We start from the raw sequence: 24142 nt of genomic DNA on the forward strand, positions 1-24142 counted from the left end.
AAAGATAAATAAGATTTACAACACTATCTCTAGACACTCATAAAGGATATCAGATACATTAAAAACTGTTACAACACAGTATGATATGTTTCTAATAGTTTATTCCTCAACACTACCCCTTGACAGCAGCATTCCCTCTTAGGAGATATATATGAACATTCCATAGCATTGTGTCTGGCATTGCCCTGTATGTACATGAAATAATTACTTTCTCCAAGTATAAACTAATATCAGGATGAATTGAACATCTAAATGTTAAAACCAAAAAATGTAATGTTCTAGAAGATAAAATGTGTAAAACTATAGAAGACCTAGGTGTAGGCAAGGATTTTCTAAATAGAACATCAGTTACAGAAGAAACAACATCAAAAATCAGCAAATGGGATCATATCAAAGTAAAAAGCTTCTGCACAGCAAAGAAACAACCAACAAAATGAAGAGACAATCTACAGAATGGGAAAAATTTTACCAGTTATTCCTTGGACAAAGGACTGATAATTAGAATATATAAAAAACTTAAAAATAAGATCTTCTAAAATAAAAACCCAATTTAAAAAAATGAACATCTGAAATGAACAGACACTTCACAGAAGAATTACAAATAGCCAATAAATATATGAAAACATGTTCAACCTGGCTGGTGATTAGAGAAATGCAAATTGAAACAACACTGAGATTTCATCTTACCCCAGAAAGAATGGCTATCATCAAAAAATCAAATAATAACAAATGCTGGAAAGGCTGTGGGGGAAACGAATCTTCCTACATTGTTGGTAGGAATGTAAACTAATACAGTCACTATGGAAATCAGTATGGAGTCCTCAAAAAACTAAAAATAGAAATTCTATTTGAACCAGCTATTCTCCTTCTAGGTATCTTCTGCAAAGAGTTAAAGACAGCATATTACAGTGATACATGCATAACCATATTTCTAGCAGCACAATCAATAGTTAGAAGCAGTAAATCTTGGAAGCAGCCTATATGTCTATCAACAGATGAATGGGTAAAAAAAAATGTAGATTTACACACAATGGAATGTATAAAGAATGCCATAAAGAATGATAAACTTGAGTGATTTATAGGAAAATGGATGCACCTTGAGACCATAATGTTAAGTGAAATAAATCAAACATATAAGCTTAAATATCACATGGCTTCTCTTATATCAGAAATCCAAAATATAAATTAATTAAAGGGCAAAATAAAAGATGAATAATACAAAACAGAGAGATAGATCATTTGGAAAATGGAAGATGACCGAGAGATCTAAGGGAGGGGAAGGAGATGAAAAAAAAGGATAAGACATGTTATGTACATGTACCAACTCCCCATGATTAATTATTACATACTGCAAACATGTATTGATAAAAGTAAAAATTGAAAAAATAAATAAAAAATAAAATAACCATAAATCCAAAATGTTCAAAAAACTAATGTTCTTTTTCATTCCCAAGTAACACCAGTGTTAGGCTATGTGATTTAGCATGTTTTTAAAGCAAACATGACATATACATATGAGCCCATATGTTTTCACACATATACACACACACAGACACATACTGCAAACTCACAATTTCTTTGGCTTTCTGAAGAAATCCATCCAGATTTCTCAGTCACTTAAACATCAACATGTTGAAATACAATTCATTACCTTCTCCCATCTCAACTCTAGTATCTATGATCCCTATTCTAAAAAGTGGTAATCATTTTTTACTCTCCCTCCCCAGAATTCCCTCCAACAATCAGTTAAAAATCCCCTTATTTCTACCTTTTGACATATTTCAAATTTGTCTCCTCTTCATTTCTGCTAACCCAATCCTAGCCTAGTTGGTGTTACCTTCCTATTGGGAAAGAGCCTCCAAATGTTTCATGGTCTCTTATTTCAGTTCCTCCAAACTATTATTTATACTGCATCCAAAGAAAATATTCTAAAACGGAAATCTGATCATGCTTCCATGACTCTCTATTCTTCAAAGAATTTCAGTACCCTGAATCCTCATCTATCATTATAGATTTTACACTTTTTTATAGATTATACTTTTTACTCTGGCCAAATCAGCTTGTTCAACAATCTTTGACAAAATTGCATACAAATTTGTTTTTGCGGTATTTGGGATTGAACCCAGAGTTTCACACCTACTAGACAAACACTCTACCATTGAGCTGTATCCTGAGCCTGTACAACTTCTAACATCTATTCAGAAGTGATGCTACTTTATTCCAGAATAAATGTGGGCAAAGCAGTTGAACAGGTGCTTCACAAAATAGTGCGTCCAAATAGCCAGTTAAATGCACAAAATGATATTGAACCATATTAGTGATCAGGGAGATGCCTATTGAAACCACAATGAGTTACCATTATATAACTACCAGAAAATCTGTAATTAAAGAGTCTGACAATACCAAGTGCTGATGAGGAACAATAAGACCTCTCATATATTGCTAGAAGAAATGTATATTGGGTCAACCACTTTGGGAAGCTGATATAATCTAATAAAGTTGAACATATGCATGTCTTATAATTCAGCAATTCCACTCGGATACACACCAAAAGTAAGTGTGCATATGTGCATCACAAGACATGTACAAGAATCTTCAGTGCGCCATTATTCATAATGTTCAAGGACTATAAGGAACCTGAATGCTTAGCAATAGAGGAGTGAATAAATAAATTGTGATATATGTCCACAATGGCATACTCTACAGCTACATGCAACAACATGGATGACTTTCACAAGCACAATGTTAAGTGAAAAAAGACAGAAAAGTATGTAACATAACTTCATATAAACTGAAAAATAGTCAAAACTGACCATACTATATTGTTCATAAATAGTTTATATGTAGTATATATATACACTGATATAATAATACATATAACTCTCCATACACAGTTTTAGAATATATATTTAGGTGGTAAAATATGAAAAAAATTCAAGGAAACAATTACCATAAAATATAAGATATTAACTATATTTAATGGGTAGAGAGGGGTAATGATTGATAAAAGATATACAGAAGGCTTCTAATATACTGGCAATGTTCTATTTTTGGACCAGAGTGGAGGTTAGCCAGTTGTATACTTTACTTTGTTAAGCTGTATTTTTAAAAAATTATGATCCGATGCTCTCTAAGCTGGCCGGGCTAGGTGAGAGGAGCAGCTTGAAGCTACGCGGCAGTCCCCGGCCCCGCCCATGCCACGGTGAGGTCTGCTTAGGGCTTTCAAGGCCCAATCCCCCCCCTCCCCCGTGCGCCTCTGGCCTTCTGGCTTTTCTGCTACCTGGTCCCACACTACAGAGGCACAGGAGATTATAAAGACCCTTGTCCTGAGCGCCACATGATAGAGCAGAAGTTAGTAACAGAAAGAGGGCTTCTCAGGCTCCTCGATGAAAACTGAAGCTCAGCGGAAAAGTAAAGAGAATCTCTACAATAAAGGCACATCAGACCACTGTACTTGGTCTGCTGCTGGCTTGCTGAGACTCATTGACTCATATATGCACATGGATTCCTACGTGGCCTACTGGGACAGCAGAGACATACCCAGAAGGAGGCCCATAATTTCTAGTGCTATCTGCAAAAAAGAAAAAAAAATTTTTTTCTCCTATTTTCAATTCTTAATTTTTACTTTCCCTCTACTCTTCAAAGTTTTACTTTTCTTTCTTTTCTTTCTTTTATCTTTTTTTCCCTCTCTCTCACTCATTCTCTTACTGTCCCACATTGCTCCTCATCTCCCCATTTGTTCCTTTCTGCACTGAATTTGGATTTCTCCCTTATTGTTTTTTTTCTTCTCTTTTTCCTTCTCTTGATTATCATTAGGTTTAAAGGAAAGTAAATTTGGTATCTAGCCTCCCTGTTGCTGTTAGGTGATTCCATTCACATCTTTGTTCTTTCCTTCTGCCATTTTCTCTTGCCTTTAACAACTTCTTAGAATTTGTGTGATCTTTCTGTGTCTTTGGGCTTCACCACTAATCTTACCTGTTCTTTCTACCCGTACCTCCCTCCCCAACTCCTTTTAACTCCCACCCAAAGGGGAAATATGCTATATTGAAGATCTTATTCATTATAAACATATGTTAGGTTGGTCCTCGGTTTTAATTTAACTCACATAGTTAAAATTGATAGATTAATAACTACCACAAATTGTCATTCTTCTAAGCTGTGCTTGATGCTATGGTATTGCTGACTATGTCTTTTGGGTCAACATGTTGTGATTGATCTAATTAGTTTTCCTTCCTGGTATAAGGAAAATAAAATAGCCTCAGAGTCATTTTCCTACCTGGTATCAGGAAAATAAAATAGCCAAACACAAGCTATATCTAGAAGACACCTCTGAAAAGCAATCATTCCACAAGGGTTCTAAACACAAGCAACAAAGATACCTACATTAAGCAATTTTGAAATATCAACCCAGGAATTCAACCAAGGACAGTACCAAAAAAAAAAAAAAAAAGAGAAGACACTCAAGCAAGGCACAAATGCAAGCTTCCAAGCCACAAAAAGGAAATTCTGGGGGAAATGAAGTGGAAAAGTCTGACAAGCAACCACTTGGACACCCTGAACTGATAGCACAGGAAGTAACAAAGCTGATTCATGAGCCTCTAGAAAAATTCAAAACAGAAATAATCTCCCAGATAAATACAGACATGGTGAGCAGAATGAAAGACATGATTAGAAGCTCTAGAGCAGAAACAGATAAGAAAATAGATGAGATCAGAAACATGTTGGAAGCCATGAATGCCCAGCATAAGAAAGAAATGGAAAACATGATCACCCAACATAAGAAAGAAATGGAATCCATGAAACAGATTCAAACAGATATTCAAGACATTAAAAACCCCATTGAAAGCATGCAGAGCAGACTAAGAGAATCTGAAGACAGAATATCAGATATAGAAGACAGGATTGTGGTAAAGGACCATGAAAACAGAGATTTCTTAAAGATAGTAATGGACCGTGAGAAATCAATCCAACAGCTAAGAGACAACCTACAATGTGGGAAGAAATATTTAGCAGCTGTACCTCAGAGAAAAGCCTACTATCAAGAATATACAAAGAACTGAAAAAAATCAGACCCCCCAAATTCAAAGACCCAATTCAAAAATGGGCATCCGAAATGAACAGACATTTCTCAGACAAAGAAGTAAAAACAGCAATTAAATATATGAAAAAACGTTCAACATCACTGGTCATTCGAGAGATGCAGATGAAAACAACACTGAAATTCCACCTCACCCCACAAAGATTGGCTGCTATCAAGAAATCAACCAATAACAAATGCTGGTGGGGGTGTGGAGAGAAAGGAACCCTTCTCGATTGTTGGTGGGAGTGCAGACTGGTGCAACCACTGTGGAAATCAATATGGAGATACCTCAAAGAACTAGGACTAGAGGTCCCATTTGACCCAGCTATTCTCCTACTGATCTTCCCCAAAGAATTAAAAGAATCATACCACAGTGATATATGTGCACCTATGTTTATAGCAGCAAAGTTTGTAATAGCTAAAGCTTGGAAACAGCCCAAGTGCCCATCAACTGGAAACTGGATAAAGAAGATGTGGTTTTTCTATAAAATGGAGTACTACTCACCCATAAAGAATGAGAAACTAGAGACATTTATAGCTAAATGGATGCATATTGAGGCCATACTCTTAAGTGAAATAAATAGGACACACACGTGTAAATAGTTTCTCTAGTGTGAGAAATTGAAAGTGTAAATAAGGACGAAAACAATTAAAATGAATAATTGATAATTTGAAATAAGAAAAGGTCCAAGGGTTAGGTGATGGTGGGAGGGAAAGGAGAAAGGGAAGAAGGGAAAGGAAAAGTTATGAGAAAGAAAAAAAAATGGAATCAAACTCTGTGTAAATAGGGAAGGGTGGAGGGGGTGAAGGGTGCACAGGTAATGGGAGAAAAAATAAAAACTAAGATACATCATGTTCTGGTACAAACACCCAATGATAAATGTAAATGTATTTTATACCTAAAATGTACCAATAAATATATATATAAGTAAATAAATAAATAAAATTATTTTATTGGTACATTTTAGGTATTCAGTACGTTCACATTTATCATTGGGTGCTTGTACCTGTACATGATGTATCTTAGTTCTTATTTTTTTCCCCATTACCTGCGCGCCCTTCATCCCCTCCATCCTTCCCTATTTACATAGACTTCTTTTCCATTTTTTTTCTTTTCTCATAATTTTTCCTTTCCCTTCTTTCCTTTCCCCTTCCGCTCCCACCACCCCTACACCTTTGGACCTTTACCTATTTCAAATTATCAATTATTCATTTTAATCATTTTAATCCTTATTTATACTTTCAGTTTCTCACACTAGAGAAACTATTCTGTATTTACACATGTGTGTCCTATTTATTTCACTTAAGAATGTGGCCTCAATATGCATCCATTTAGCTATAAATGTCTCTAGTTTCTCATTCTTTACGGCTGGGTAGTACTCCATTTTATTTTAAAAAACACATCTTCTTTATCCAGCTTCCAGTTGATGAGCACTTGGGCTGTTTCCAAGCTGTATATTTATGTCTCATATGTGTTATATTTAACAAAATAAAAAAAAATAAGTTCTTAAAAATTCTGCTGTTTTCAGTTGAGAAACTAAATTAAGTACTTGTGGAGATGGCTCAAAGTATTTAAATGTAATGTGATTATAAGGAAGTCCTTTTGAAATATGTAAAAATAATCAATTGTCTTTATTGTCTCTGGAACAACATGTCAGTAAATGATAAAACCTTCATTATCATTGAAAAGGCCATAAATGTGGCTACTGAATAAAGATAGTCACTTTTATCAGATTCACAAGGATTACTTTGGGGTGCAAATCTCTGAAAAATTATTTTATGATCCTGTTGACATTATCTGAGGCCCAATGACTAATTAGAAACAATTGTATCTCCAAAGAGATAACTATCCAAGAATGGTCCTCTCACTTCTTGTCCTCAAGCTACCCAGAACTAGTTGGAAATATAAAATGGCAGTAGAGCTATTGCACTATTGGTTATTGATTATTTCTTTGTCCTAATGATTCATCAGATTCTTTTTCACTATTATTACTCACTCTTAATGAATCAAGGAGCTGTGTACAACATCGACTGCTGCAGATTCAAGCTATGGTTTATCCAATAAAATATTAGAAAATTATTATTTTCACTCATCCTATTCCCCCCCTCCCTCCTCCCTCCCTCCTTTCCTCTCCTGGTCTATACCTCTAAGCCTTGTGACATACTACTTCCTTTGTCCAGAACACTGTCCCTATTCCCAACCCAGCTCTTACCTAGCCAACCTGTACTCTTCTATTTGAGTTTAGATGATACCTCCTCCAAGAAACTGATCCATGGCTGTATTTAATGCCATTCTTCTGGACTCCCACCTTGCCCTGTACTTGCTCTAAGGTAGCCCTGACCATATTAGATTGTAGTTGCTTGTTTAGCATCTTGTTTACTATGGTAATCCCAGCATCTGCCACATGTTCTGGCACATAATGGTTGCTCAATAGAGGCTGCAAAATGAAAAGAATTAAAATGCATTTCTACAAAGTCTTCCTCACCTATCCCACTCAGAGAAAATTTCTCTTTTCATGTTTCATGGTACCTTTTCTGCAGACCTCTATTCTCAGCTGTTTCGTGTTATAACTAGTATGTGCTGGCTCTCTTGCTTCACAATGTTTCATACTCCTAGGGGGCAAGGAATTAACCTTATTTATCTTTGCCTTTTCCCTAGGATGTACCTTCTTCCTTATTTGCACAAAGTAGACGTCAAACAATGCTTGTTGGATTAAATCTCTGCCCTGTAACCTCATCATCACACCACTGATGATTACTAATGATTGGCTCATGATTTGTAAACAAAACTTAACTGCACTAGGAAATTTGCTATTTAAAAGAACAAGTTGGTGACTAGGGAAAAGAGGGAGAAAAAAAAGAATATCTAATGTGAATAGTTGTCTCCTATTTCACCTGGAATTTAAGTCTAACATTTCACAAGCAAGGTTTTGGGGATTTTTTTTTCCTGCAGACATATCCAATCCCTGTGATTACTTTAAATTATGCAACTTTCCTATTCTTGTTCTTTGGGATACATATGAATTTGGTGAAGCCAGGATTAATTTTAGAGAACTAAATGCGAAGTCTCTGAAACGCCGTATACACACACACACACACACACATACACACACAAACACACACACACTTCACATGGGAAAAAAAGGTTTGTAAATGAAAGACTTCCTTGGTCTCAGCTCTAACCTGAACAGGTTCCAGTTAACTGAGAAGAGAGGCAGTATAATGAATATAGCCTAACACTTTTGTGAGTCACTGATTTGAAACTCAAGGCATGCATATTCAGTGTTTATAATTTTTGTTTATATTGTGTACTTGTCTGCTCACAACTTTAAAAAATTAAATGGAACATTGGCATCTCTACTCCACCAGTCTCCCAGCTTCTACTCTTTCCCTTGCCCAGTCCATTTTCTATACAGCTTGCCAGAGTGTTCCTCCAAAGCACAAATCAAATAATGTGGTGTTTAGAATTCTCCAATGGCTTTGTGTCACATGAGAACAAAATCTAAACTCCCTACTTCTATCAGACCTGGATGATTCAACCTCTATCTACCTTTACAAACTATTCACCTTGCTTTGGTTTTCTTTCAGCCCCTTGAACAAGGCATGTAATTCCTATCTTAGAGACTTTGCAAATACTGTTTCCCTTGTGTAGAATGCTCTTCTCTCAGATTTTGCCATGGCCAATTCCTTCTCTTCTTTCTGATCTCAATTAAATGCACTTCCTTGACCACTTTTCTAAAGTATTTCTACATCTTGATATTAGTCACTTTCTTAATCATTACTTTCATGGCACTTACCACTATGTAATATCATCAAATACTTGTTTATTGTGTGTGTACTCTTTAATAAAGCATGTTCTGTCAGTGAAAAGGTGTTACATTCTGCTGTTATCCCCAGCAGCTAGAGCAGTGCCTCAACCCCAGAAAGTGCTTAACAAATATCTGCGAAATAAGTTATTGTGAAAAGTAATCAAGATTGTTTGCAGTACCAAGTTAGTTCAGTGATTTGCTCAGGGCTGAGCAACTGAATCTGATTTGGTTTAATTCAATTAATTCAGCATTTATTTGATTCACCACTGATTTTCCAGAACCTAGGGACAGTGTCTGGCACATAGTAGATATTCAACTAACAAAGGTTAAATGACAATGTATTTCATGCCTACCATGTATAATATTGAGGTAGGAACAGCTACTGGGAATGGGGAAGGGGTCACAGTGATGAGGAAAACAACCCAAGAGCCATTTGTTGACTGCCAATAGGCAAGAAGAAAAGGCTAAGCCTAGTCTCCATGGCAACCATTCAATAACATAGGAAGGAATTTATCTTATATTTCTTCCCCAGGCCAAGTAGGAACTATAAGGAAGATAGAAAATGGGGAGGCATTTTTCCAAGACATACTATTATCTCTCCTGTTTACTAAGGGGCTTGGATCTGCAAACTGCAAGCAATAGCAGGGTAGGTTTGGGGGAGAGGCCTCTGCATCAATCTTGCTCCCCCTGGAATGCACTGATGGAGGAGCACAGCATAGTACCAGCTTCCCAGTAAGGCAGAGGAGGAGTTTCCATGGAGAAGGCTGCTTCCTTTAACTCCATTACGCCAGAGGAAAAGGTGGGTATCGCAAGGAGAAAGGGACCTAGTTTGGGTTAAAGCTGCAGCTTGTATTATTTATTTATCTGTTTTTTGTTTTTTGAGCCAAGGTCTCATTATGTAGTTGCTGGCCTTGAACACATTATATAGTTTATGCTGGCCTCGAATTCATGATGATCATCCTGCCTCAGCCTCCTGAGTGCTGGAATTACAAATATGTGCCACCACTCCCAGGTTAAAACTATACTTTTTAAAGCCAGAGACAAGCTCTTTACCACCTCTGGGGCTCTTCTACTGAGGTTTCTCTTACTGCTGCCCTAGTCACAGGATTGGTGACAACTTCATGGAAAAGTACCATTCATGATTTAGATTCTACAGAAAAGGTTCTTTCTGAAAACACCAGCTCTGGAGTATCTATAAAAATCTGGTCCCAAGGTATAATATTTCTATTCCTCAAAAGTTTCCAAAGTAAGATTATATGTGTCCCATTTTATAAATGAGGAAACAGAGACTCAGGTTGAGTAGAAATGTTTGGGCTATGGAGCCATATTATCTGACCTGAGTGCCACCACAGTAGTATTTAGGGCAAGTCAGTGTCACAGAGTCTCAGTTTGCTCATCTCTAAAGTAGGAACAAAAATAATGTCTAATACCATATGGATAAAACAGATAGTGTATACACAATAATCCCTTAAAGTGCTTCACATAGTAGCTGGTAAATAACATGTTCATTGTTCAACAAATACTAGCCATTGTCATTATCCAATGTTATCCAGGCAGTGTGGAGATCACATTCAAGCTCAGGCCTACATGGCACCAAAGCCCAGATTCCTTCCATTATTCCAGGAATTTTCAAAACTTAGCCTGTACCAGAATGACCTAGAGCACTTAAAACACAGGTTATCAGCTTCAAGCCTAGAATTTGAAATCTGGGTGGGGCCGGAGAATTTACATTTCTAACTCCATTTTAAATAAGGAACTATGGAAACTGAGATACTTCAACTATGCTTACAGAGAGGCACAAAGTATGGCTGACTTTTTTAAAGCAAGGGACTTGCCCCTTTGGTCACAAAAAGGTGAGGGCTAGCTCTCTATCCCAAGACTGTGTTGCTACTTTGTACAACATAAGCAGGCCCTAGGGAACAATGTTCTCTTTACTGCTCACCAGAGCCACAGAGGCAAACACCCAGTCCTGAGGAATATTCTGGATTTTTCTAGTCACATCCAAGCCATATTGTTGGTGCTGCATCAGAAGCAAGCTCACACACTGGGAATTTGGGAACTAGTCATAGATGTAGAAACTATTGGTCTGGGGCTGGGGATTTAGCTCAGTGGTTTCGCCACCTGCTGCACAAGCGCAAGGACCCCAGTTCGATCCCCAGTACCAAAAACAAAGAAAGAAAGAAAGAAAGAAAGAAAGAAAGAAAGAAAGAAAGAAAGAAAGAAAGAAAGAAAGAAAGAAAGAAAGAAACTATAGGTCTGATTTTACCATCCATTTGGCTGAGGTAGACTTTTCCTTTCTGTAAAACAACTATGAAATACTGCCTTGCCAACAATTCACTAGAAAAAGATTGAAGCTTGGATACATGTGCTTTCTCAGCTATTCCACTAAACAAAGTCCATGCTTAGGAATTCTGCACACTAGTACACCTACAATGACCTTCTTAAACGCATACCCTTAGTCCAGCTACTACTGAGAGCTAACTAACAATGCACCACATAGGATTTATGGAAAGACCTTCTTCCCACAGCTTTTTAAAGCCCTTTGCCCTACTGTTAATGGCCATGACAGGCAACCATTTCCACTGTGGGTTCCCAATTATCTGGTTCCTTTCACACCATCATGGGCATCCAAAAAACAAATTTTATCTCTTAGTAAGCAGTCTTCCCCCCAAATTTCTCCCATAGACACTGATTCAAAATCTAGTTCTTTGGTATAGATTCCCCAAAATACAAATTTCCCTGGCAGAATAACATTTTAAAACATTGCAAGTCTAAATACTTAGAATCAGTTATTCTGGGAATCCTTGCCAAGCATCAGCTAGAAAAAAAAGGAGCATAAAATCCAAGCCTCTCAACGGCTAGGATCATGACTGATGCATCTCTATATTCATCCTCCCAAGAAAACCCTACGTTTTTTCTGCCTTATTTATTTTCATATGTTGTTATTTCTTGGGGAAAGGCAATTCTCTCTCTCTCTCTCTCTCTCTCTCTCTCTCTCTCTCTCTCTCTCTTTCATTGTTCCAGAGCTGGAGATTCCTTAATAATCATCTATTGCCAGCACTTCTCAACTGGAAGCATGCATTAAAATGCACTCTATTACTTTTTAAAATCTCAGATAACTGGGCCCTACCCCCATAACTAGTCAGGTTACAAAAAGGTGCCCTAGAGATCCAGATCTTGAACAAAGTACCTCTTGCACACCCCTAGTTCATCTAGTCCATGCTCTCTTAAAGATGTAGAACCTGAAATCCAGATAAGGAAAGGACTTGTCCAAGATTACACAGCAAGGTTGTGACACAGCTGACTCCCCAGATCAATCTTGAAATAGCCAATTTATTGCCTTTACTCACAGTTTTATTCACAGCTTCTCTTTCTCTGTGTGGCTTACAAATTTAAATGTATCCAAAAGAAGCTATGAAAAGAAGGGACACAAAAAGAAGGGACAAAGGAAAAAAAGGGAGAGGGAAAAATGTTCAATGGATTTCACACTATTTAAGGACTTAGATGGGGATAGAAACCTGTGAAGTTCTGAAACTTCCAAAACCACTGGACAGAAAGAAAATAGGAAATAGGGAGGTAGAACTTTTGCAAATCTGAAGGGTCCAAGAGATGGAAGGAGGAGGAGGGAGGAGAGGAGGAAGAGAAAGGGATAAAAAGAATTAAGATGTGTTATGTACAGGTACCAACTCCTCACAATGAATGTAATCATTATGTACTTCAAACATAAACTAATACAAAATTATTTAAAAGAATCTGTACAGAAATTACATGAGAGCCACATTACAAACACTACTGGGAATTTTATGATCCCTAAGTTTAGGAGCTGTCAATTTTGCATTGCTATTAATCAACCAGGCATTATCCAGTATAATCTCATTAATTGTCCATAGTCCTGGTCTGTATCATGTGAAAGTGCAATCCCACACCAAATCCCACCCAATCATCTGCCCCTTTTCAGATCAGACAGACTCCCAGCCATCCTTTCTGTATTATTGTATGATGGTCTTTATTTACAACTTTATTGGCAAAAAAGAATAAGGAAAACACAGGGCACTGTAGCTGACTCTGGTGGGTTCATGATCCATTTCAGATGTCCGTGGAATTGTCCAAAGATACACGGTACCAAATCTGTACGAGCAGTTTCCTTTGTAAAGTATAGTGCTCACATTCTAGGCAGTCTTTAAACCATATAAACACAAAGTAAAGGAAATCACTCACTGAAAACCGCACCAGATGAAGGATATCTTAAGTATAAATTTATGTTGTTGATATTAATACATGCCCAATGAAAACCAAAGGCCAGAAAAGCAGTTACACTTCCTACTTGAGTGGACAGTTACAACAATTATTTTTTTCAATGACTTTTATATTTCATTTTATCATGAACTACAATGAACTTACTATGAGATGTAGCCAAAGTCAGGAGAGAAGATGTAGGGAGAGTATTCCTTTTTTGAGGAGAGTAAGCCCTCCAGAATCAGCATGGGAAATGAACATTCTGTTGATTCTAGGTGAACAAAATGAATGTAGTCAATTTCAACTCATGCTGAGCTGACTTAATCTTTTCCTTGACTTGCTTGGTGTCATTCTTCTAAATCAAGTGTGTTTAATTCTTCTTCTAACTCATCCAGATCTTCCCCGGTAAAAAGATTTTCATCAACAGGAACGGCTCCGATGGCTCCGTTTTCCTGTCCATCCAGTTTGTTGTCCTCCTCCAAGTCACTTTGTTCACCATTTTCAGTCCGACCTCCGGAAGCTTCACTTAGTTTGTTTTCATCTCTATCCGAAGCGTATGTGCCGAACCTTTCCAAACTGGCTACAGTAATGCCCATCTCATCTACATTTCTTGGGATGTACAGGCTCAAGTCTACATCCTTTACGCTCACAGAATCATCAACCTCGTCAGCACCAGTGCCCTAAGTATAGCGCGTGTAGTCTGCTTCCTCATCATCGTCTTTGACCAGTTCCAGTCGGAATTCAAACACCTCTCGGCCACTGATCACGAGTGCCTTCCCTGCTTTGAAGTCAGCTTTCCTTCTTTCCATATCTTGTTTAAGCTTATCGATCTTTTCTTGTCTTTTCCTTTTCTTCCATGCAAGGAAAGAGTCTAGAGTGATTTTGGTAACATTTGGTCCTAGGGCAGAACTCTCTCTTTCAATGAGATCTTCTAATGAAATTTCATCTTCTTTCTCCTCTTTTTTTTTATCTTTTTTCAACACAAATCCAGGAGGAAGTGCATGTCGATGCATACAATTATCACCCTCTCCAGGGCACACCCAGAACCAGCCATATTTGCTATTTTCAATAGCTTCAAGAAAATACTTGTAGACTATTTGAGTTTTTGGTTTTTTCTTTTCCGCCTCACCGTGCTTCTTGTTCACTACTTCTTCGAGCTTTCTCTCATCCCAATTATCCATTGTATCCTTTTCAAGTTCTTCATCTCTTGCATCAATGTAAACACTCCGTTTTTCAGATTTCCTCTCCAAAGTCAGGTCATGAGAGAAGGTGCACTTATCTCCTTTAGTACACTGTCCTTGCTTGAAGAAGGCACACACCATGGACTTGGGATCTGCACTTTTACTTATTTTTTGTGCAGCAACTACAGGTTTGCACAGCTCACTTAGCTCCTGCAATTCTTTCTTCTTGCCATCTTTCTTCATCTTCTTTTCAGCTTCACTTTGTGCTACCTGCCCTGGATTTTGTTGACCAAATTTGACTTGATGAGTGATGGTCTTGATAAGCTTCTGTTGCTTTGCTCCTTTCTTATTCTTTAGAATGAAAGTTTTGTCCTCAATAATCTTCTCCTTCTTTTTCTGCTCCGCCTTTTTGTTGCCCCCAGCCTGAGCCTGTTTCTTGGGGGGCATTGCGGAGAGAGGTGGCACCGGCCAGACTTAAGGACAGATGGATGCCGTGAGGGACTTTGGCACCACAGCAGGAGGAAGAGCCATCCTTTCTGTATTAAAGCCACTTATGGCGCTCCCAGCCCAGAGGAAGGGGTTTCCGGGCTGGCTTTCTACTGCTCCCAGCCCAGAGAGGATCTAAATATTAAAATAGAAATGCTGAACCAGCTGGAACAGAGGTTAGGTAGAACTCTTGAAGACATTGGTGTAGGAAAAGATTTAATGAACAAAACCTCAGTTGCCCGTGAACTAGCCCAAACAATCAACAAGTGGGATCTCTTCTTATTAAAAAGCTTCTGCACAGCAAGAGAAACCAACAGTGTGAAGAGACAACCCACAATGTGGGAAAAAAAATTTCACCTGCTATTCTTTAGACCAAGGTCTACTATCTCAAATCTATAAAGAACTTAAAAAAATTAGACCTCCCCAATTTAAAGACCCAATCTGAAAATGGGCATCTGAAATGAACAGATATTTCTCAGACAAAGAAGTAGAAATAGCAAATAAACATATGAAAAAATGTTCAACATCACTGGTCATTGGAGAGATGCAAATGAAAACAAGGCAGAGATTCCACCTCACTCCAGAAAGAATGCCTGCTATCATGAAATCAACCAATAGCAAATGCTGACAGGGCTGTGGGGAAAGAGGAACCCTGCTCCACTGCTGGTGGGAGTGCAGACTGGTGCAACCACTGTGGAAATCAGTATGGAGATACCTCAAAGAACTAGGACTGGAAGTCCCATTTGACCCCACTATTCCACTGCTGCAGATCTTCCCCAAAGAATTAAAAGAATCATACCACAGTGATATATGTGCACCCATGTTCATAGCAGGACAATTTGTAATAGCTAAAACTTGGAAGCAGCCTAAGTGCCCATCAACTGGAGACTGGATCAAGAAAATGTGGTTTTTTAAATAAAATGGAGTGCTACTCAGCCATAAAAAATGATAATTTAGAGACATTTATAGGTAAATGGATGCATGTTGAGGTGATACTCTTAAGTGAAATAAATAGGACACATTTGTGTAAATACTGAATAGTTTCTCTAGTGTGAGAAACTGAAAGTGTAAATAAGGACTAAAAGGTATAATAGGTAATGTGAAATAGAAAAGGGGCAAAGTGGAAGGGGAAGTGGGAGGGGTAGAGGAAAGGAAAAAAAGGAATGGAATTAATATGAGAAAATGAAAAAATGGAAACAAAGTCTTTATAAATGGTAGGGATGGAGGGGTTGATGGGAGGGCAGGGGAAGGGGGAAAAATAAGAACCAAGAGAGATTATGTAAAGGTGCAAATTTCCAGTGATGAATGTCATTATATTGTATACTTAAAATGTACCAATAAAATAATTTTTTTTTTTAGAAAAGCCACTTATGGAAGGGTAGAGAGAATGATCCCATATACCTCCTTATGTGAGCTAGTTTTCTTTTTTAAATTTGAGGCGGGGGCAGCTGGACACCTCATAAGCTTTTTCTGCCAAGACATCAATGACATCCCAATCTAGAGAGGGATTTTTAGCTGTCACAATTGTCTGTTTGAAATAGGATCATGAAAGAAATCAACCTATTGTAAATTCAAGCTTAATGAAAAGTAGCTAGTGAGTGGGTAGCATCAATTTCTTAACTAACTTACCCTTCTACACAGTAACCCCCTCCTTCTGAATTAGTGATTTCTGCCCTTCTGAGCCTTGATAGAAGTCATAGGTGTTCCTTAAGTCATTTGATGCATATTCTTTTGGCACCCCAATCAGGTTTTCCATAGCATGTCCCATACATTCTCTGTTCATTCAAGTCTTGAAATCAAAGTCATCCTGAGTGAAATGCTCTATATTTCCCTCCTCCTTACACTTCTACTTAACATTCTATTTCCCTCTTTGCATCACATATCTTCTATGTGATGCCTGCCTATAACCAGCCACCCACACTTTACTTAACGTCCAGCACTTGGGCTTCTATCCTGACCACTCTCTTATAGTTCTTTGTTAAAACTCACAAAATGAGGCAATACTTGTAGAGCACATGGTACAGTTCTTGACACAGAGTTAAGTGCTCAAAACCATCATACATCTTCCCAAACCTAAGCAAGCTGTCACATATGTGAGCACAAGTAACTCCATTGGCTCCTCTCTCACCCTTTACCTCTTCATGGTATTTGATACCATTGACCACTCTTTTGTTTCAGCATTCATCTCTATTTAAAGAAAGTTCACTCACATCAATATCTCTAACTTCACCTTCTCTCTAGAACTCAGAATCTGAATCTACTGTCTGTTAGGCCTCAACCATGAGAACAACCTGGATATTCTTATTAACTCCTTATATTCAAAGTAAAAAAATAAACACACACCTTAAGTCCTTTATGTAAAAAATACACACTTATAAATTTCCTTTTCTTATGAATTTTAATTATAAATAACATACACATTCATTGTCCTTGCAAAATTTTTGAAACTTATATATAAGGACAATTTTGCATATTAACAATAAAGGTCTGTTTCCTTCTTCCCCAGACATAAATGTTGCTGACATTTTGGGCTGTGGTATCCTTCTAGACCTTTTTCCACATGCATATGTGTATACATATGCAGAATATGGACTCATAGAAAACATAAGGCACTCTTTTGTTCTTTAAAAGAAAATCTCATGTTGTATTGTAATGTATAATTTTCAAATTGTTTCTATTCAATCATTGAAATACTCTGCAAATGTTTCCATGCCCATCTACATAGGGAAATTTTCATTCTTTTAAAAACACAAGAGCATTCAATAGGAAAGACATCCGTAGTTTATTTAGCTGTTTCATATTGATGAATATTGTGGCAGAAACACTGCTACATGCTTACCAAACCACCATATTTTCCTTCTGGCACACAAAATGTCAGAGGTGAAAAAGTGTGGATGGTGGTAGTATTACAAGATGGAAAAAATTGCCTTTTTGAATGTGAGGATCCCTTTCTTCTCTGACCACATTGGACTTCCATGTGAGCAGGCAATATGTCTTTATTATGTTAAGTCACTAAGATTTTAAAATTATTTATTACAAATATTGCTTATCTTGTGTTGAGAAAATAGGCTGGATGGAAATTAAGGACCAAGTGTTTAGGAGGTACAAATTTGACTACTCCTAGGTAGCCACAAATTTATGGTGGCCTTAACATTTCCTTTTTTGTTCCTTTCACGATTCAACCATTCATGACTCAATCAAAACTCTTACAGTTGATGAGCATAAAAGCAATGTGAATGCAACCAAATTAAAAAATAAAAAGATACATGCTTTAAAGTGTAGTTAAACATGATAAAGAACATGTGCAATACCTTCTAAAATCCTTGAAAGTGTCAAATGTCCTATTCAGATTCTCCACAAATGTATTCATCTATTATATCCCACTACTAATTAAACCAGATTCTCTTCCAAGTAGTGTACCAACATTTAAAACTCATGTCTTATGCAACTTGATAGTCCTTTTTGCTTAATTATTAATATCACAATAACATAGCATTCTCAGTGAAAGAAGCAGTACATTGATTTACATTTTGCCACAAGTATCTACTCCTGTAATGACCTGGTGCTTTAAGAAGCATCAATTTTAAGATCCCTTATAATCTTTGGCATCATTATTCACTTTTATTTTTAAAATTCACTCAAATCAGTATCTCTAATTTCAACTTCTTCCCAGAACTCCATGCTTGAATCTGTACCATTTCAACTATGTCTGGGACAACTGAATTTATGGGTGCACCTATGACAATACACATCTTTAGCAAGTTTCCTATAATAAGTGAATTCCACACCCTGCCTTGCAAGAGGAAGGTCCTGAGTTCAATTCCCAGTACCAAAAAAAAGAAAGAAATTAAATAAGTTAAATAAGTGAATTACAAGTTCTAAGCAACTGCCTTACAACCCAGGCTTAAGCACCATCTATTCTCTACTTTTCCATATGTTTATTTCTTAAGAAATAAGAAACAAACCCAGACAAATAGCCCATAAGCACCTAAGAGGAACATGTCATATTTATCTCTTGACCTGACCAGGAGCTGCACCAACACAGGACCAAGAACAGCCAACATATTCTGCAGAGAAGAAGATACAGAGCAGTTCAGATAAGAATAAAGTTGAATGACAAACTAAATCTGCCTTTCCATACTTGTTTCTGGTACTTTTTCTCTTCCTTCACCATCATACTTTTTGAAAGAATAATGTAAATCATTGATACATTAGTCAACTCTCCAGTTCTATAAGAAATACCCATAGTAATCAATTTATAAAGAGAAAAGGTTTATTTTGGACTGCAGTTTTAGAAGTTTCAGTCCATGATTGGTTGGCTCCATTGCTCTTGGCCCTGTGGTAAGGCAACACCTCATAATGAGAGTATGTGGCAGAGCAAAATCATTCAATTCATGGCAGGGGAACAAAAAAGAAAAAAAAGGGAGGGGCTGGAGTCCCACTTCCCCCAGTGACCTAAAGACTTCCCAATAGGTCCTACCTCTTAAAGTTTTTGCCACCTCCCAATAGCAGCAAACTGGGGGCAAGCCTTTGCCACATGGGCCTTTGTGGGACATTCAAGATCCAAACCATAGCACTCAATTTCTCTCAGTTTCCATATCTGTATCTTCATGACATGATGATTTACTTAATTGATGTAAAAGGCTGAGGACTGTATCTACCTATTTAATAATTCATCATTATTATCTCACCTCCTGACTCACTGTCATGAAGGACTGTTAGCGCTACTGCAAGTCAAATATCCTCAGATGTGTTAGAGTGAAAATAAGTTTGAGCCTGAGATAGTGCTTTTGCAAATTGCAGAATTTAGTCTTCATAACTGCCTTGGGTAAGCCTGATGGATGCAAAAGTGCCCTCCAGCCTTGGTTTGCAGTTTTCATGCCCAGTAAAAGGACTTCTGAAGAGACATTCCCAGCACAAGTAAATGCAAATGACTCTAGGAGAGGTATGTGCCCTGCATAACATTCCCCCTGCACCGTGGATTGGGCTGCTTTGAGGCAAGTATGTGCTTTTCCAGAGGTCATTAGCTCTGTGAGAACATTAATCCTGATATACTAAATTCATTGGATTAAGAAAGGCCTAGCAGATTAGTAAAGCATACTCCTGGGTGCATCTGGGTGGGTCATGGAGGCATGGCCTTTGATAATATATATGGTCCATTGCTCATTCCTCTCTGCTACTGTTCTCTTGCTCTGCTTCCCAGCCACCATGAACTAAGCAGCTTTACTCCACCACACCCTTCTTCTATGAGGTTTCTGCCTTGGTGCCTGCTGGCCATGTACTGAATTTCCTGAATTCATGACCTAAATTAAACCTTTTCTCTTTTAAATTGTGGGTGTCAACTTCACAGAATAGCAAAAGCAATTCTGGGCAACAAAGGTAAGGCAGTGGGCAGCACAATCCCTGACTTGAAATTATACTACAAAACTACCATAATAAAAATAGCATGTTAATGGCAACAAAACAGACACAAAGATCAATGGAACAGATTGGAAGATGCAGAAACAACTCCAAACACACACAGCCACCTTATCTTTGACAAAGGGGCCAAACACCTTCACTGGAAGAAAGATAGCCTCTTTAATAAATAGTACTGGAAAAATTGGCTTTCCACATACTGAAGATTAAACCTAGACCCATGTCTCTCACCATGCACTACACTAAAATCGAAATGGATCAAAGATCTAAATATTAAAATAGAAACACTAAATCACTGCTCAAAGAGGGAACAGGTAGAACTATTGAAGACATAGGCTTAGGCAAAGACTTTATTAACAAAACCCTGATCACACGGGAAATATCACTAAGAATCAACAACTGTGATCTCATCTTATTAAAAAGCTTCTGCACTGCAAGAGAAACCACCAACAGAGCTAAAAGACAACCCACAGTGTGGGAAAAAATTTTTACTAGCTGTTCCTCCGACAATGGACTAATATCTAGAATAAAGAACTCAAAAAAATCTGAACCCCCAAATTTAAAGATCCAATGCAAAATGGGCATCTGAATGAAAGACACTTCTCTGATGAAGAAGTACAAATGGCAAATAAATACATAAAAAAGTTCAACATCACTAGTATTTAAGAAATGCAAGTTAAAACAACCCTGAGATTCCATCTCACTCCAGAAGTAATGGCTGTCATCAAAAAGTTAACCACTAACAAATGCTGGTGGGGCTCTAGGGAAAAAGGAATCCTTCTCCACTGTTGATAGAAATGTAAATTGGTACAACCAGTATGAAAACCACCATAGAGATTCCTCAAAAAACTAAAACTAGAGGTTCTACTTGACCAGCTATTCCCTTTCTTGGTATCTTTCCAAAAGAGTTAAAAGCATCACATCACAGTGATATATAAACACTCATGTTTATAGCAACACAATTTGTAATAGCTAAATCTTAGAAACAACCCAGATGCCCATCAATGGATGAGTGGATAAAGATGTGGTTGTTTTATACAATGGAGTACTACTCTGCCATAAACAAGGGTAAATCTGAGACATTTCTAGGTAAATGGATGCACCTTGAGACCATACTCTTTTTTAAATTTCTTTTGTTACATTTTAAGTCTACAATACGTTTACATTCATCATTGGGTGCTTGTACCTGTACATGATATATCTTGGTTCTTATTTTTTTCCCCATTCCCTGTGTGCTCTTCACCCCCTCCACCCTTCCCTATTTACATAGATACTCTTAAGTGAAATAAATCAGACATAGTTTAAATATCACATTATTTCTCCAGTGTGAAAAAATGAAAGGGTAAATAAGGACCAAAATGTATAATAGATATTGGGAAATAGGGAGAAAATGTTCAAATGGGGGTAGGAGGGCAACAGGAAGGAAGGGAAAAGAAAAAAGAGAATAGAAGGGAAAAATGGAAACAAAGCTTTTTTAAATAAGGAGAAGAAGAGGGGTTGAAGGGAGGGGAGAAGAATAAGGATAAAAGAGGAATCAAGATATATCAAGCACAAGTATAAATTCCCTATGGTGAATGTAATCATTATGTATATCTAAAATGTACAATAAAATTAATTTAAAAATAAAAATAAATTGTAGATATCATCTGTTGTGTCTCAGCAATTACTCTCCAATGGGGCTTTCCAAAATTATGATCAATTGATCACCATCAGAAACAAAAGACACTCTCATACATATATGTATATCTATCTATATATTTACATATATACATCATGGCACAATACACAAAAAGAAATGCTAAACATTAGATACAGATAAAAAACATCTGCTGACAGGACAATGTTCATTGTTACTGGACTGTTTATGAATCCATATTTCATAGTAAAGGAAAGAGAGAAGTCTGTATTCTCTGTCTTTATTTCATCCTCTCCCTTTTTGTGTCATCCTACATGGAGTGAGCTTCCTCTGGCACCATTCTGCTAAATACACCCTCTTTACAGTTGGAACACCCCACATGCTTAATCAAGTGGTCCTTGCCCCTGTCATCCTTTCTTGACCTCTATTCAGTATTTGACGCAGAGGATTAGATTTTTCTTCTCTCTATGTTTTCCTCCCATCTCTCTGAGTATTCATTCTCCTCCTTTCCCAATGTCTTTTCCAGTCCCTACCCCTTGAATGTTGCTGTTTACAGAGACCTTACTCCTAAAACTTTTTTCATATCACTCTGCAAACTCCCTCAAGGAAATCTCTACTCCCACTGCTTTAACTACCACATCAATGATATAGAATTTTTTAATCTCCAATCTGCATGTCACTTCTTTACTCCAGGCCCAAATACCCACGCGCTTACTAGATCTCTCCAACTGATTTCTATTAATGACACCATCATTTATCAAATCACCTAAATCAGAAATCTAAGAGTCACACACAACTTTTCCTCTCCACAATAAACACATTCAATTTGCTACAGAGTCTTATTGTATTTTATATAGAATTATCCCTTAATCATATTTCTTCTTTATTGTTTCCACTGTCACTGTGTTTATTTGAAACTCTAGCACCTCTTACTTTTATTTTTTGCAACAACCTTCTAATCAATCTCTCTGTATCCATTCTTGTTTCCTTTCAGATTGTTCTACATGTTCAGTGCTAAACCTTAGTGCTTTGGCATGGCATAAGAAGGACCTTCAGAATCACTCTAATTGTCCTTTCTAGAAAAATCACTTGATATTGATTCAGTCAAGCTGAATTTCTTGCAGACCCTCGAACACTCTCTGTTATTTCTGTGTCTTCACATATGTAATTCCTTAGGCTTCAAGTGACTTTTCCCTCCTCCACTTTTGAAGCATAGGTCAAATGTTACCTTCTTTGTGAACTCTTCCCCGTCACAAGGATATGGTGTTCTTCCTCTGACTTAGGACTTTGATGAGGCATCCAATCATCACACTTATACTCTACCTAAGCAATTTATGTGCAGCTCTGTCTTGAAGAGAGAGCTGGGTGTGGATCTATGAATGCATCAAAAGGAGAAACTTTATGTGTCTTTTTATCTCCAACACCTATCACATTGCTTAACATACTGTAAGTGATCAGTAAAGTTTGGAGAAAGGATGGGTATTGTTAATTTCCTAGTATGACACCACCTGCCCCATATCCAAAACAACAACAAAATAGAATTGCATGCACTGAGAACTATGGACAATTTTGAGCTCAAGCATCTGAGTTCATGATAAATGGCTATATGAACTCTATTTTAACAGTTCCTAGGAAAAAAAATAAAAGTACCTAGGGAAATAATCAAAGGTTCTATAGCAGCACCTAGAACTACAAAAACCAGGAAACTAAGTCATTAATTATTTATGGCACTCTGATATACATTTCTGTTCTGTAGTATGTTCAGTCTTGGAACTAAAGAAGAAAAATACTAGCCCTTATTCTTGTGGAGGTAGGGGTGGTGAGAATTAGCTGAATCTTTGTCTCATTCACACATTTTGGTTTCCATGGAGGAGAGAGGGCACACGTTTGATGTCGTCAAGACTACAAAATCTTCCCTCATCATTCTTGTCTCCAAGGAAGTCAAACCTCTATTATGAATTCTATTGTCTGAATTACCTTCAACCCCATCACTAGTCACATACAAAAAAGACCTCTTCTCAAGGGAGAAAAGTCAATGATATTTTAGTATGTAGTCAGTCAATCTAGCCACTTCTTTTATCATCATACAAGAAGTATGCTTTTAATGAAGCTTAATATAACAAAAGACAGAGATTTCTGGAGGAGTTTAAACCCAACCAGAATTCAGCAGAACAAAAGTGTTTAGATGAAAAGAATGTCAGCTCTACAGGCACTGCCACAGCTAATGGCAAAAAGAAAACAAAAGGCTCCATGCAAATCTCCCCTGGAATTCTGGCTGATGTGGTTGTCAGTGTCC

The 24142-nt window shown here is 37.3% G+C and overlaps 1 pseudogene; it reads right to left on the reverse strand.

Moving 5' to 3' along the window:
- Positions 1–13136: 13136 nt before the first annotated feature.
- On the reverse strand, positions 13137–14840 carry LOC101696512 (zinc finger CCCH domain-containing protein 15 pseudogene; annotated as a pseudogene).
- Positions 14841–24142: the final 9302 nt, after the last annotated feature.

Source organism: Heterocephalus glaber, unplaced genomic scaffold (genome assembly GCF_053883595.1).
Source record: "Heterocephalus glaber isolate CG9 unplaced genomic scaffold, H.glaber_assembly_v1.0 deba00001546, whole genome shotgun sequence".
Taxonomy (NCBI): domain Eukaryota; kingdom Metazoa; phylum Chordata; class Mammalia; order Rodentia; family Bathyergidae; genus Heterocephalus; species Heterocephalus glaber.